The sequence below is a fragment of the Canis lupus genome, chromosome 7 (assembly GCF_003254725.2).
Source record: "Canis lupus dingo isolate Sandy chromosome 7, ASM325472v2, whole genome shotgun sequence".
NCBI lineage: Eukaryota > Metazoa > Chordata > Mammalia > Carnivora > Canidae > Canis > Canis lupus.
The window spans coordinates 42,405,058-42,418,491 of record NC_064249.1 but is presented as its reverse complement, the minus strand read 5'-3'; the positions used below and the strand labels follow the sequence as shown (position 1 = coordinate 42,418,491).

Here is a 13,434-nt window from a genome sequence, read left to right as displayed (position 1 = left end):
GGAGATTCTAGTGTATTTTATAATGGAAAACAGAAATATGAGGTAAATTAAAATATAAAGAAAAACCAGATTATGTGCAGATAATATCAAAACTAACTGATCAGCAGAATAAAAACTCTTAGAATCAACAGCAGTCAAGGAATATGGCTGGATATAAGAAAAATACACAAAACACAACCTGTTCCTTATATGTAGGATAAAAATACTATATTCTTAATAGCAAATAAAACATCAAAAAAAAAAAAAAGAAGAGAGAAACATCTAGGAATAATCTCAAGAAATGTGAACAGTCTACATGTGGAAAGGTATAAAACTCTGCTGAAGAATATATATCTTAAGTAGGATATGCCAACCCCAAATAGGACAGTGGAACAGCCTATGAATGCCAAGTAGAGCCAAATTAAATAACAGTTTACTGCAAAATCTAAGGAGGTTAGAGCAGTAAGGAGTCACTATTTGACAAAATGAAGACAGTTACACTAATTAATTCATGGCAGTACTGGTATCATATAAGAATGGAGCTAAAGACTGACAGAGCAGAACCATATTCCCTAAATAGACCTCAGTGTATGTATGGGCCCAATGCAGGACAGGACGCCAAAAGCACTGTAGGGGAGGAAGGGTATGTCAAAACATGGAGCTCAGCCAATTCAGAGGCTTTTTTGGGGGAAACAATCTATTTAGAGCCTTGCCTTACATTAATCAGCCAGAATAAATTACAAATGGATTAAAGGATTATCTGTATTTTAAATAAAAACACTAAAAAACAAAGTATGTAGGACTTATTTCATAGCAATGGAAGATATCAGAAAAGAGAAGGACATCTCTTCACTGCAGATAAGTTTCGTACTTCAAAAGATATGACACTGTTCGAAAATAAGTTTAAAAATATATTAATAAGAGTGCCTGGTGTCTCAGTGGTTGAGCGTCTGCCTTTGGCTCAGGTTGTGATCCTGGGGTCCTGGGATCGAGTCCCTCATCGGGCTCCCCCAGGGAGCCTGCTTCTCCCTCTGCCTATGTCTCTGCCTCTCCCTCTGTGTCTCTCATGAATAAATTAATAAAATCTTTATATATATATATATAATATATATTATAAATAATTTATATATTTATAAATTTTATATTATATATTATATAAATATATATTAAATATATTATTTAATATGTCAGAGGTTCCAACACTGTAGTTTATCCTTTAATCCCCAAAATCATCTATGAGAGAGGTACACTACTGTTGACCCCATGTTACAGAAGAGGAAACAGAGACAGACCAAAGGCCACAGAGGTTGTTCAAGGTAATACAGCCAGCAGCTGGCAGAGCCAGGACTCAGAGTCAGGCATTTTGGCTCCAAAGCAGGTGGTCTTGGCCACTACACTAAGCTGTCCCCACTAAAACTACAGTCAATAAAAAAGGTAATCACACAAATATACCAAAGTACAAATGCCTATCAAACACTTGGGAAAATATTCAATTATACTAATAACTAACAACATGAAAATGTAGTATGATTTACATCATCATTCATAAAATTGGTAATAAAAAAATGAGATTACTCAGTGCTAGTTGGGGACTCCACGCTTACTTACCTTCACAATCTAATGTTGGACTCTAGGAATCTACTCTGGCTCTATCCAAAATATTCTCAGCTATGATTGAGTCACTGCCATCTCCCTTCTTTAAACCTTTTATGGCTACCCACTGGTTTTTGGATCAAGACCCAAGGTCATAACCAGGTCTGCAGAATGCCCCCACTTCCTGGCCAAACCTCCCCTAATCAGGCTTCACAAAAGATACCTTCCATTCTGTTTGTCCAACAGCCACAGAGTACTTTTGCAGCCTTGAAAAAGCCAAGTCACAGTTTTCTCCTCTAGTCCTGTCCCTATGCCAGAGGGCAGAAGCCATATAAAATTTATAGTACCCATAACCATAGGAAAGCTTTCTTCACAGTCTTTATCACAAATCACATATTTGCATGATCACTTAATTACTCATCATGTCTGCCTCTCCTGAGCAAATGTCTCATACTTCCATGACCCAGCTCAGTCCTCTGGCAATAGATGGTGCTCAACAAATATTTGTGGAATAGAGGGAGAAAAGGAAACAGCGAGGAGAGGAGGAGCAATAGACACTTGACTATATTGGCGGTAAGACCAATGATGGGTTCCACTGTTTAATGAAGTAATTGGACACTATATGTCCAATGTCTTCAATGTCCATAACCTCAGTTCATAGTCAAAACCATTATTTTTTTTAAACCATTATTATTAATAATGTAATCATAGGGGCTCCTGGGTGGCTCTGTCAGTTGTACGTCCAACTCTTGATCTCAGCTCAGGTCTTGATTTCAGGCCCCATGGTGGGCTCCATGCTGGGTGTGGAGCCTACTTTAAAAAAAAGTAATCCTATCACTAGTTATTCTTAATAAAAATAATAAAATCATAAAAATCTACCTTGAAAAGAGAATTTGAAATCTAGTATGAAGACTTAAGTTTGCTATAGCATTGTTTACAACAGGAAACCACTGAGAATGGCTTTAATGTCTCCAACTGCAGACATGATCGTGTAGATGCTGGAACAGTATAAATTACACAACACACAAAAGTGGTATAGACAGTTAATGCCACGGAGAATGTGTAAATCATAGTAAAGGAACATAACATAAACTTGTAAATAGAGAACAATTTTAGCTTTGGGAAACAACAGGCCTAAGTAGCAGGTACTGCTGACCACCTGCCTTCCTTCTGAGACAGCCCTGACTCGGTGCACCTTTCTCTGAGGCCAGGGTCCCTCCCCAGACCCAGAGGGAGGACTGTAATTAGTCTAATAAACTCCTCTTGGCGATTCCATTTTCTTGCCAAGAATGCATGTGACAGTTCTGGTTAATGAAGCACACCCAGCTGACTGCATTCCTTGCCGTGAAGAGGTGGTGCCCTGAGACAGCACAGCGGACGCAAGGACACAGGACACAGCTGAGCGGCTGAGTTGCCCCACGCAAGATGCAACAAATGTGTGGGTCAAGTAATACAGCACAGTACAAGAGACACCAATGTGTATGGACGTCGAGAGGGAAGATCACCAAGTGATCTTACTCAATTTTATAGTTTCCTACAATTGTCAAGTTTTTTGTTCTAAAGCATCTATCACCCCCCAAATGGGGGTGGGGAATCAGTAAGAATAAAGAGATAAATACAAATGGCATGAAACTTGTCCTTAAGAAGCACAGTCTTGTAATGGAAGCAGCCATGTAAATAAAGGATTAAAATACTTGGTGCTAACACTGTAAGGCAGCACTTCATAGTTCTCAGTAGAGCTAAAATAAGAAAACTCACAAAAGCTAAATTGGGTGAGGACACAGGGCAGCGAGGCTCTCGGACACTGTTGGTTGTGACACGAATGGCTGCCGTTTTGGAAGTGGTTTGGCAGCTCCTCCTAAGGCACGGCATGCAACTGCCCTCACACTCAGCTACTGTACTCCTGCATACTTAGCAAGGAAAATACAAAGAAACAGTCACAGAGAGGCTTCTGTAAGAACGTTCCCAGAGCCAGGGGTAAAAGAGGAAAGCGGGAGCTGTGTGGTCTAATGGGTACAGAGTTTCGAATTTGCAAGAGAAAAAGTTCCGATGTTTCATGATGCAAATGTAGATATACTGTTGCACCATGGAAAAGTTCCAAACAGTAAGCTTGGAAACAGTAAGACATAAATTTCAGGTTATATGTTCTGTACCTCAATGAAAGAAAGAAAGAAAGAAAGAAAGAAAGAAAGAAAGAAAGAAAGAAAGAAAGAAAGAAAGAAAGAAAGAGAAAGAAAAGAAAAAAGAAAAGAAAAGAAAAGAAAAGAAAAAAAGAAAAGAAAAGAAAAGAGAAGAAAAGAAAAGAAAAGAAAAGAAAAGAAAAGAAAGAAAGAAAAAATATTCATAGAGCTTTATTCTTAAAAGTCTTCAACTGGACACAAACCAAATGTCCGTCATGTGAAGAGCACACACGCTGGTGCACGTTTACACAGAGGGCAAGGTTTGAGCCCTGCTGAAGGAAGCCACACACAGAAGTGTGTTGCAGGATTCCACCGCGAGAGGCTTCAGAGCACCACAACTCATCTGTGCTGATGACAGACCTTTGGGGACACTGATGACTACAGAGGGGCATAAGGGAACCTTCTGGGGGTGATGGAAGTGCTTTATTTTCCTGATCTGGATTGTGATTAAATGGCTAGATATATTTGTCAATATTCATTGAAACATCTGCTGTCTATTGAATAAAATTATATCATAATAAAAGAGTCTTAGGGAAACAGTGGGATGAGGGAACTGGAAGGAGGTAAACTCATTATTGTGGCTCCACAGGGAAAAGCTGCCAGTGAAACTAGAGCAGCAGCCACAGGTAAACACCACCCACATGGCAATTCATGGGTGTGCTAACAACATCAATTATGAGAATCATACATACATTTCAACCTCAGCTTCAAGAAACAAGCTTTGATATTCTGGAAAATCATTTTAAAATGATATATACACTAATGTAATGTAAAATAAAACATAGACCTTCATCTAATTCAAACTTATTTTATTTAAGACATTACACATATTTGCATCAAATATTTTGTTAAAATGGGAAATAAAACTGAATATTAGCTTTTTAAGGTAATAAAAAAAGCAAAACATAAAATACTAGAATACAGAATGAAGAAAAACATTTTAAAGCTTACAAGCAAAAGAAGAAATAAAAAGTACAAAATTTGTCTACAGAATAATGAAAAATAGGTTTTGCATGTTTAATGAAAAAGCCAAAAGTAGATGGCAAACAAATTAGAAAAATATTCACAGTAAATGAAGTTTTTTGTTTGTTTTTCTCATGAGCACATACTCAGGTTTTTTAGGGAATCTGTATAATTTATTTTAAAAAATGCAATTAATAGACAAATATTAACTGAGAACTTAAAAATAGAAATAAAAATGGTAAGCATATGCAAAAAGAATTCAAACTCATCATAACAAAAGATGCAAATTAAAGCTAGACACTATTTTTCAATGTGGTGAAGATTTTCCTTCTTTAGTTAAAATACCCAATCCTGGAGGGTGGGCAGCCTGGGGCACCTGCACTCACTTTTCTAGAAGGGTGTCAGGACGACACCTGAAGGGGTGGGGTGCTGCAGGTGGAGGTTAAGTGGGGGCTTAAACATGAGCCCTCCCCCCTCAAGTCTCCCCTGCTACCAGAACTACTTGTTTGTGTTACAAGAAGAAACTCGAGGGAGTGGGCATGACTTGGGTAGGGTTTCTGCCAGGGAAGGTGCAGTAACCAGGAAAAACGGATGTGCTCTGCGGGGTGCTGGGTACAGATGTGGGCGGAGGGGCAACCCCTGAACAACCCCTGTCTTGAAGGTCCCCTGAGCCACTGTGCTGCAGCCCCCCATGGCAGGGCAGCTTTGCGTCTCAGGGAGCAGTGGTGCAGGTGGCAGAAGGGGAAAGGCGGAGGGGCACACAGAGCCTGGCTGCATTGGGTGACAACCAAATCCACCAGACACAGTACAGATGGAGGTCTCTGTACCCATACACGTATACACATATGGATATGTACATATAATTTCATTTCTTTAATGCTGCAATTAAAACTGTAAGGTCAGGAAGGAGACACACAGCAGAGGTGGTAGCTCTACCTCTAGAGGGTGAGATGGGCTGCATGGAGGGGTCTCACTGCTTTCAGAATTTCCTAACTGGGGTTTTTTTTTTTTTAAGATTTTAAGTACTCTACATCCAACCTGGGACTTGCACTCACCCTCAAGATCAGGAGTCACCTGCTCCTCCGACTGAGCCAGACAGGCATCCCTCTAATTGGTATTTTTTAGCCTTTCTTGAGTGTTTTGGTATTTTAAAAAAGTTTTAAAGTTCACAACCCTTGTTCCCAAAACTCCAGTTGAAGAATGAGTTATTTATAAAAGGCTTAGAACAGTGCCTGGCACATTGTAAGTGCTCAAATTAATGTTTTAAAAATAAATTGGGAAAATCCTCCGTATACAACCCATCATAGCTTAAAGAGGTTTGGGTGGGGAGGGAAACATTTCATGGGGTTGAGCTTCAAGGTGGCTTCTCCTTGGGGCCTGACCCTTGGCCTCTGCAGGCACTTGGGGACAGGTTCTGCCTTTCCACGGTGGACCCGCAGGACTGGAGTTTACAGACATTTATACTGAGAACTGTATCTATCATGCAGACTGGAGTCCTCATCAACACGATGTCAGCATTTTCTCCCTGTGGGCAGATTTTCATTCGTTCATTTAATAAACATTTATTAAGCACATAGTACGTGTCAGGCACTGTCCTAGGTCCTAAAGATACAGCAGTAAATGAAACAAAAATTCTTATCCTCATTATTTTCATAAAGTTGATGTTTTAATGAGGAGAGATAGGCAATAAACAAATAAATACACACCAATTGGTTACAACTGTTAAAAAGAGAAATGATGCCAACTAAGGATGGGAGTAATCAAATCGACAACAGGGCTGTGTTCAGGTGTTTACCCATGAACAGGGAGGAAGCCTAACTCATTGATGGAGGTTAAGGAAGGCTTCCGGGAGAAGCATGCCCTGAGTCCAGAAGGCAGTCATCGGACGAAGCAGTGGGGCAGGGCAGATGCAGCCACCGCACAAGTGTGGGACGGCTAGAAGGCTCAGGATCAGTGCCACAACACAGCAACGACTCAACGGACAAAACCAGGGGGGTTTAGTTCTAGTCGGAGGGCTCTGGAAGGGCTTCCAAGTGGCTATGAGTGTGGCTGTGCACAGGCATGCATACAGTAGTCATCCCATGTGGTTATGGAGGAGCAGATTGCTTCTTCATCCCAGGAGTGGACCTGTGACACAGATCTGTCCAACCATGGCATCCCTGTCTCCCTGGCCATTGTGATTAGTTACAAGGCAGAAGAGAACTAACTGGAAAGTCACTGGCTTGGGTCTCCCGGTGCTCAGCTTTTTTAGTGTGTGTAAAGAAAGCAGCAGGATAAAATGAGGATGATAATAATAAACAAAAAGGAGCAGAGAAAGGCAGGACCAGGAGAGTCTTCATGACATTATTTCAGCCTCATGATCCAGCCATGCCTGAAGCTCATCTTTGGACTTCCTGGTTACATTATCAAAGTGAGGGAAGGGGAACTCTTTTTTTGTTTAACTTAGTTTATGTTGGGTTTCTACCATTTGCAACTAGATTAACATACCCTTTTTTGGGGGAAAGAGGTTCACTGTGTGTGTGGTTGTGATAGTGTACAGGGGAATGGGAGCCTAGATTATGTTAGAGTTTTTCCCATTAAGTTTGATAAAGACAGTGAAATAGGGGGCTTTCAGGCATCTGGGAGGGTACAGAGCAGCAATAACAGGTCCTGGGATATGTGTGTGTAAGTCAGTCTATATGGATTAGTAACATAAACCTGAGTTTGTATAACCCACTCTATAGCCCTAAGTCATCTTCAAACAGAGAACTAACACAGAACAGCTGATCAAAGACACCAAGAATATCATCTGTTTAACACCAGTTTACTATCCCCACATTAATGCACCTTGGTCACAGGTGTCTCCTAAATATTTAATGTTGCCATGTTGCCACCACCTTAATATTTTGAACTATTCAGCCTGTACCAAAAAAATCATCCAGTGTTCTCCAGAAAACTCACCAGGCAGCTGGACCTATTATGGTCCAATTATAACAGATGTTAATGCAAAATAAACTGCTGTGTCTCAAGAGATCACTACAGATGCCGAAAGCTCAGATCCTCTTGTTCATATATTTGAAAACTCTAATCAGTTGGTCATAGATAATAAGACCAATCTTGGTCTGAAATACAGCTTCAAATCTTTAAACCCACGTTTAAGAAAGATGCTAATATTATACTGTTACGGTATAAGAATGGCTAGCTTAAGGAAGCAATGGGTCTCATTCTGGCAGAAATAACAATACCTCAAGTTTTTTCTTCTTTCCACAGGTATTTGCCAAATACCTACTGTGTGCCCACGATCCCAGCACTGTGTGCCCATGAGCCTTTCCTTTTTCTCTGGGTGAAAAGGCCAAATCTTGGTTCACATCTGGACAATGCTGGGTAAAATGTAAAATAAAAGATAATTTATCACTGAACAATTTGAAATATTATTCTTGAAGCAAATATTGGCTCTCTAAACTCTGCTTATGCTTCCCTTGCCCCACTACAGCAGATTCACACCGCTAGGATTCTAGTCTCTGATAAATAACAAGACCCAAATTCCACACAGCCTGAGAAGCCTGGGTTCAAGTTCCAGTTCTGCTATCAACTAGTGTCAGGATTTGGACCAAGACTCATGTTCTGCATCTGGAAAATGGGGATATGCTTAGTTATTGTACCGTGTTGCTGGAAGTATTACATTAGCGGATATAAAGTGTTTGATACGGTGTCATGCACATAACAAGTGCTCAACAAAAAGAAGCTATAATTCAGAACGTGAGGCCTTAGCCTCTTTCCAGTTCTAAAATTTTACAAGATCTCTAGTAGAGAGATTATGGGTTTTGAGATTCCTCCTTTCGACCCCCCCACCCCCGTCTGCTTCATCACATCTGGCAGAATAGCAAATACCCAAAACAGCAAAAAGTTCCCCCTCTTCTTCATCAGCTGTGCCAATGGGAAGCCTTCAGCAAGGGAGCAAATTCAAGTGCCTCGGTGCTGTGCCCTTCCTAATAATAGCTTGACACTTCAAATTCTGACAATAGCCCTGCAAAGTAGATATAATGACCCTCGCTTCCCAGGTGAGGAGGAGAAGTTAACTCACTGAACGTCACACAGACGGCAAACGGCAGACCTGACTGCACCCTTCATGCCCATTTCCACCTAGTCCTCCGCTTCCCATATAGCAAGCACGCCACTGCTCATTAAGTCAGGGAAAAGACCTTTCGGGGGCTCTGAAACGATGGGCACGAGCCTCCTTAGGTAAAGAGAGGAGCTCGGCCATCCGATGCTCCTGCGCGCTGCGCTGCCCGTGACCTCCCGGCCTCCCCCTCCGGCAGCAGCCACCGCACAGGCCTGTGTGCCAAGTCCGCCACTCCGGCAGCGCGGCCTCCGCCGCCCCGGTCGAGCGCCTGTGGGGCCCCCCGCCCTGCCCCGGACAGGCAGGTCTCCCAAACTCTGATATCACACACCTGCGGCAGGCTTACCCTCTAGCCGGGCCCAAGAATCACGCCGAGCCGGCGGAGGGCCGGCGGTGACGCAACCAGGCCTCCTGCAGCACGGCCAGGCCGAGGCACCCGGCACCGCGCTGGCCGCAACCCGCTGCGGGCTGTCGGCGGCGGACGCCCACGCCTGCCCCGCGGGAGGCCGCTCCGGGCTGCGGTGCGGGCGCCAGCGGTCCCGGCGGGGAGGCGCAGGGCGGCGCGGCCCCGGACGAGCCCCAGGAGCCCCGCGCCAGCCGCGGTCCGCGCCTAGGGCAGCAGCGCCGGTGGTACCCAGCCGCGGGGCTGCGACCGCACGCGAGCCAGAGCATCCGCGCGCCCCGCACACACGCGAGCGCGCGCGCACGAGCACGCGCCCGGACGCACGCGCACGCACACCCCCGGTGCGCGTCCCCGGCCCTCCCGCCCCCCAGCCGCAACCCCCCCTCCTGCCGCAGCTCGGGTCGGGAAGGCGGTGCGGGGAAGGAAACAGCCTCCTTACCGGGTGCAGTGATCCTCCGGGCCGCGGCGCGACCCCAGAGGCTGCCACGGCCGCGGACCCTCCCCGCCCGCCCCCACCACGTAGCCGCCGCCGCCGCTGCCGCCGGGAATCAATGGCCGGGTCGCCGAGTGCTGATGTCACGGCGCGCCGGGCGTGGGCGGCCGCACCACGTGACCACCGCCTCTTTTGTCTGCGTGGTGGCCGCCGGGGTTTTGCTGTGGGTGTTGTGGGGGGCTCGCTGGGGGCGGGGGCGGGGGTGCGGGTCAGCGGGATCGACGTGGGGGGAGGTGCTCGCCGACGCCCGGCGCGGTGTGTAGCTCCGGGGGTGTTTGGACGGCCTCGAGGACCCGGAATTCCTTGCTCAGACGTGGTCCTAGGACGGCCGGTCAGTTTATCTAGAAAGCCCCGTAGTGAGGGCCGCCGGGGGGCGGGGGCAGGGAGGGCTGGTCTCTGCGGGCTCTGCACCGCGGGCCCGGAGGTGATCCCCTGTGACCGGCCGCCGGGCCGCCCGGTGACTTTCCTGTGGGGTCGGTGCCCCTCACGCTGTTGCCTGACTGTCCGCACCGCTCTTCCAGCGCGTTACTTTCACATCTAGAGTCCTTATTAAGCAATATGGTGGTTTCCGTGTTGGCGAACCGTCTGGTGTTCTGGACGCACGTTCACAGGCGCGTTACTAAATGTCTAGTTCATCCAGGCCGCCCCCACAAACTACCGCAGACTTGGAAACAACAGCAATTTACTTCTCACAGTTCTTTTGTTTTGGATCGATTTATTTCCGAGCGGAGGGGAGCGGAGGGGCGGGGGAGACTCTTCAAGCTGAGCCCCGAGCCTGGAGTCCCGGGGCGGGGGGGGGGGGGGGGTGGCGCTGTTCCCGGGATCCGAGATCACGACCTGAGCTGCAACCAAGCGTCGGGTGCTGCAGGGGCGGAGTCGCCAGGCGCCCCTTTTCTGGGCGCTCTGAAGGCCGGAAGCGAGATCCCGGCCTGGGTAGGCTTCTGGGATGGCAGGGGCCTGGGCACCTCCCAGCCGGCTACCTCCTAGGCACCCCCCACTCCTGAGCGCCAGTGCGCCCCATACTATCTGCTTGGGCGCTAGGGTGTCACCGAGGGACCCTGGGCGGGCGTTCTCGGTCAGACCTGAGATTCATCCTCGCGGCCCCCCGCAGAGTCGCGGCTACGTGGCGGTCCACTATGTGAGCGTGTCATTTATTCATTCTCCAGCTGTTGAACAGCTCTGCCGTCTCTGTTTTTTTGTTTTTTTGGTTTTTTTTGCTATTTCCAACAGTGCTGTTATGAGGAATTGCCTTTTGGTGCTAAAAACTTCTTGGGTCCAATTACCTAGGAGTAGAATTGATGGGTCTTGGGGGTGTTAGTGCTTACCTTCTTATGATACTGCCATCTTTATTCAAAGTGGCTATGCAGTTTACACTTCTGCCCGCATCCGTATTTTCTTCCCTAATGCTTTAGACTTCTGCATTTGGGGCAATGAAATGGGAGTTAAATAGTCTCATCCCAGCTTTCTTGGCACATCCCTGAGGTGAAGCGTCTCGTGTATTTATTGGCCAAGACTTAAGGGATTTCAAGGCAGACGATCAAAAAGGTATGACCACGAGGTGGCAGTCACACACACACACACACACACACACACACACACACACGTTTCTTCTTGCCGGCTCTGACGTATGTGTGCTGAAGTCCCTCACAACTAGACCATGCGGAGACCCTGGGGCATCTAGAAGGAGCGGAGGGCAAGGAAATTCCCAGGTTGTTAGGTGACCTTGCCCTGCAGCCCAGCGGGAAGTCTCTGGGTCAGAAAGCTCTGAAGGGTTTAAATATTTTATTTATTTATTCATGAGAGACAGAGAGAGAGAGAGAGTCAGTCAGAAATAGGCATAAGGAGAAGCAGGCTCCATGCTGGGAGCCCAACGTGGGACTGGATCCCGGGACTCCAGGATCACACCCTGGGCTGAAGGTGGCGCTAAACCACTGAGCCACCCAGGGATCCCTGTGTAAACATCTAAGTGTGGTACTTACTGGCAGGCTTTGAGCTTAGAGGTCCCATTCCGGGTATAGAAATAACCGTGGGGCTGTATACAGAGGCCATCTTTGGCTCACTTATAATAGCCAGTTCATGTCTTTTGCTCTTTTTTTTTTTTTTTTTTTTTAGTGAATTGTACCGAACACTACTTCTTTGTTACTTCTGTGTGTTGCAAGTTTCTTCTCTCATATATGGCTTGTCTTTTCACTTTCTGTTTTGATAAATACACGTTCTTAACTTTCAGTTTATAAATGTTTACTGTCTTTTTTCCAACCTTAATATATATTAATTTACTCTTCTAAAAATATTTAGTTTTGTTTTTGACACTTCAATTCTTACGCTCTCTGGAATTTAGTTTATGGTTTTACTTTTTACAAATGACTCCCCTCGCCCAGGTTTGTTTGTATTTATTTATTTATTTATTTATTTATTTATTTATTTATTTATTTATTTATTTATGATAGTCACAGAGAGAGAGAGAGAGGTGCAGAGACACAGGCAGAGGGAGAAGCAGGCTCCATGCACCAGGAGCCCGATGTGGGATTCGATCCTGGGTCTCCAGGATCGCGCCCTGGGCCAAAGGCAGGCGCCAAACCACTGCGCCACCCAGGGATCCCCCAGGTTTGTTTTTTAACTTAGCCCCACCTTTCCTAACTGTTGTGCCAACGTGGTAATGTATTAACATTAACATGGCTGTACTTCTAAACTGTCTGTTCTACTGTATGATTTGTGGATATTAATGTCTACACTACACTGTTTAATTACCATAGCCATAGAAAAAGTCTTGATTATTTAGCAGGAAAAATCTTCCTTATTTTTCTTCTGCATCTTCTGCGTGGCTATTCTTGGTCCTATATTTTTCCATGCATGTTTTAGAACAAGCTTCTCTGGTTGCACAGACACATACACAAAACTTGTTGGGATTTTAATTGGCATTGCTTTGAATATACAGATCAGTTTGGGTAGAATTTGCACCTTTATGACTCTGAGTCTTAATTCATAGCTATCTTTTTATTAGGTCTTCATTAATGTCTTTTCAGTAAAGGTTTACTATTTTCTGTGTCCACATTTTGCACAGTTTTTGTTGGGTTTATTCCTAGATACCTTTTAAGTTTTGTTGCTGTTGTGATATCCTTTAAATTTACACTTTGTAATAGTTTGTTGCTAGGGTAGAAATAAATAGGAGTTTTGTTTTTTTTTTTTTTTTTTTTTTTTTTTTTTTTTTTTTTTTTTTTTTTTTTTTTTTTTTACTTTTCTTTTTTTTTTTTTTTTTTTTTTTATTGGTGTTCAATTTACTAACATACAGAATAACACCCAGTGCCCGTCACCCATTCACTCCCACCCCCCGCCCTCCTCCCCTTCTACCACCCCTAGTTCGTTTCCCAGAGTTAGCAGTCTTTATGTTCTGTCTCCCTTTCTGATATTTCCCACACATTTCTTCTCCCTTCCCTTATTTTCCCTTTCACTATTATTTATATTCCCCAAATGAATGAGAACATATAATGTTTGTCCTTTTCTGACTGACTTACTTCACTCAGCATAATACCCTCCAGTTCCATCCACGTTGAAGCAAATGGTGGGTATTTGTCATTTCTAATAGCTGAGTAATATTCCATTGTATACATAAACCACATCTTCTTTATCCATTCATCTTTCGTTGGACACCGAGGCTCCTTCCACAGTTTGGCTATCGTGGCCATTGCTGCTAGAAACATCGGGGTGCAGGTGTCCCAGCGTTTCA

The 13,434-nt window shown here is 44.9% G+C and overlaps 1 protein-coding gene across 5 annotated transcripts in view; it reads right to left on the bottom strand.

The window, feature by feature from the left end:
- ADAR (adenosine deaminase RNA specific) overlaps positions 1 to 9,796 on the bottom strand; it is a 38,760-nt gene extending 28,964 nt beyond the window's left edge. For 2 of the 5 annotated variants that reach the window (XM_025431073.3, XM_049112605.1), the window contains exon 1: positions 9,657 to 9,796. The gene's annotated coding sequence lies outside the window, so the exon portion shown is untranslated. Of the gene's footprint in view, positions 1 to 7,939; positions 8,075 to 9,145; positions 9,311 to 9,656 lie in introns of those variants that run through there. The other 3 variants (XM_049112604.1, XM_035719128.2, XM_049112606.1) reach the window with 3 other exon arrangements.
- Between the last annotated feature and the right edge of the window lie 3,638 nt (positions 9,797 to 13,434).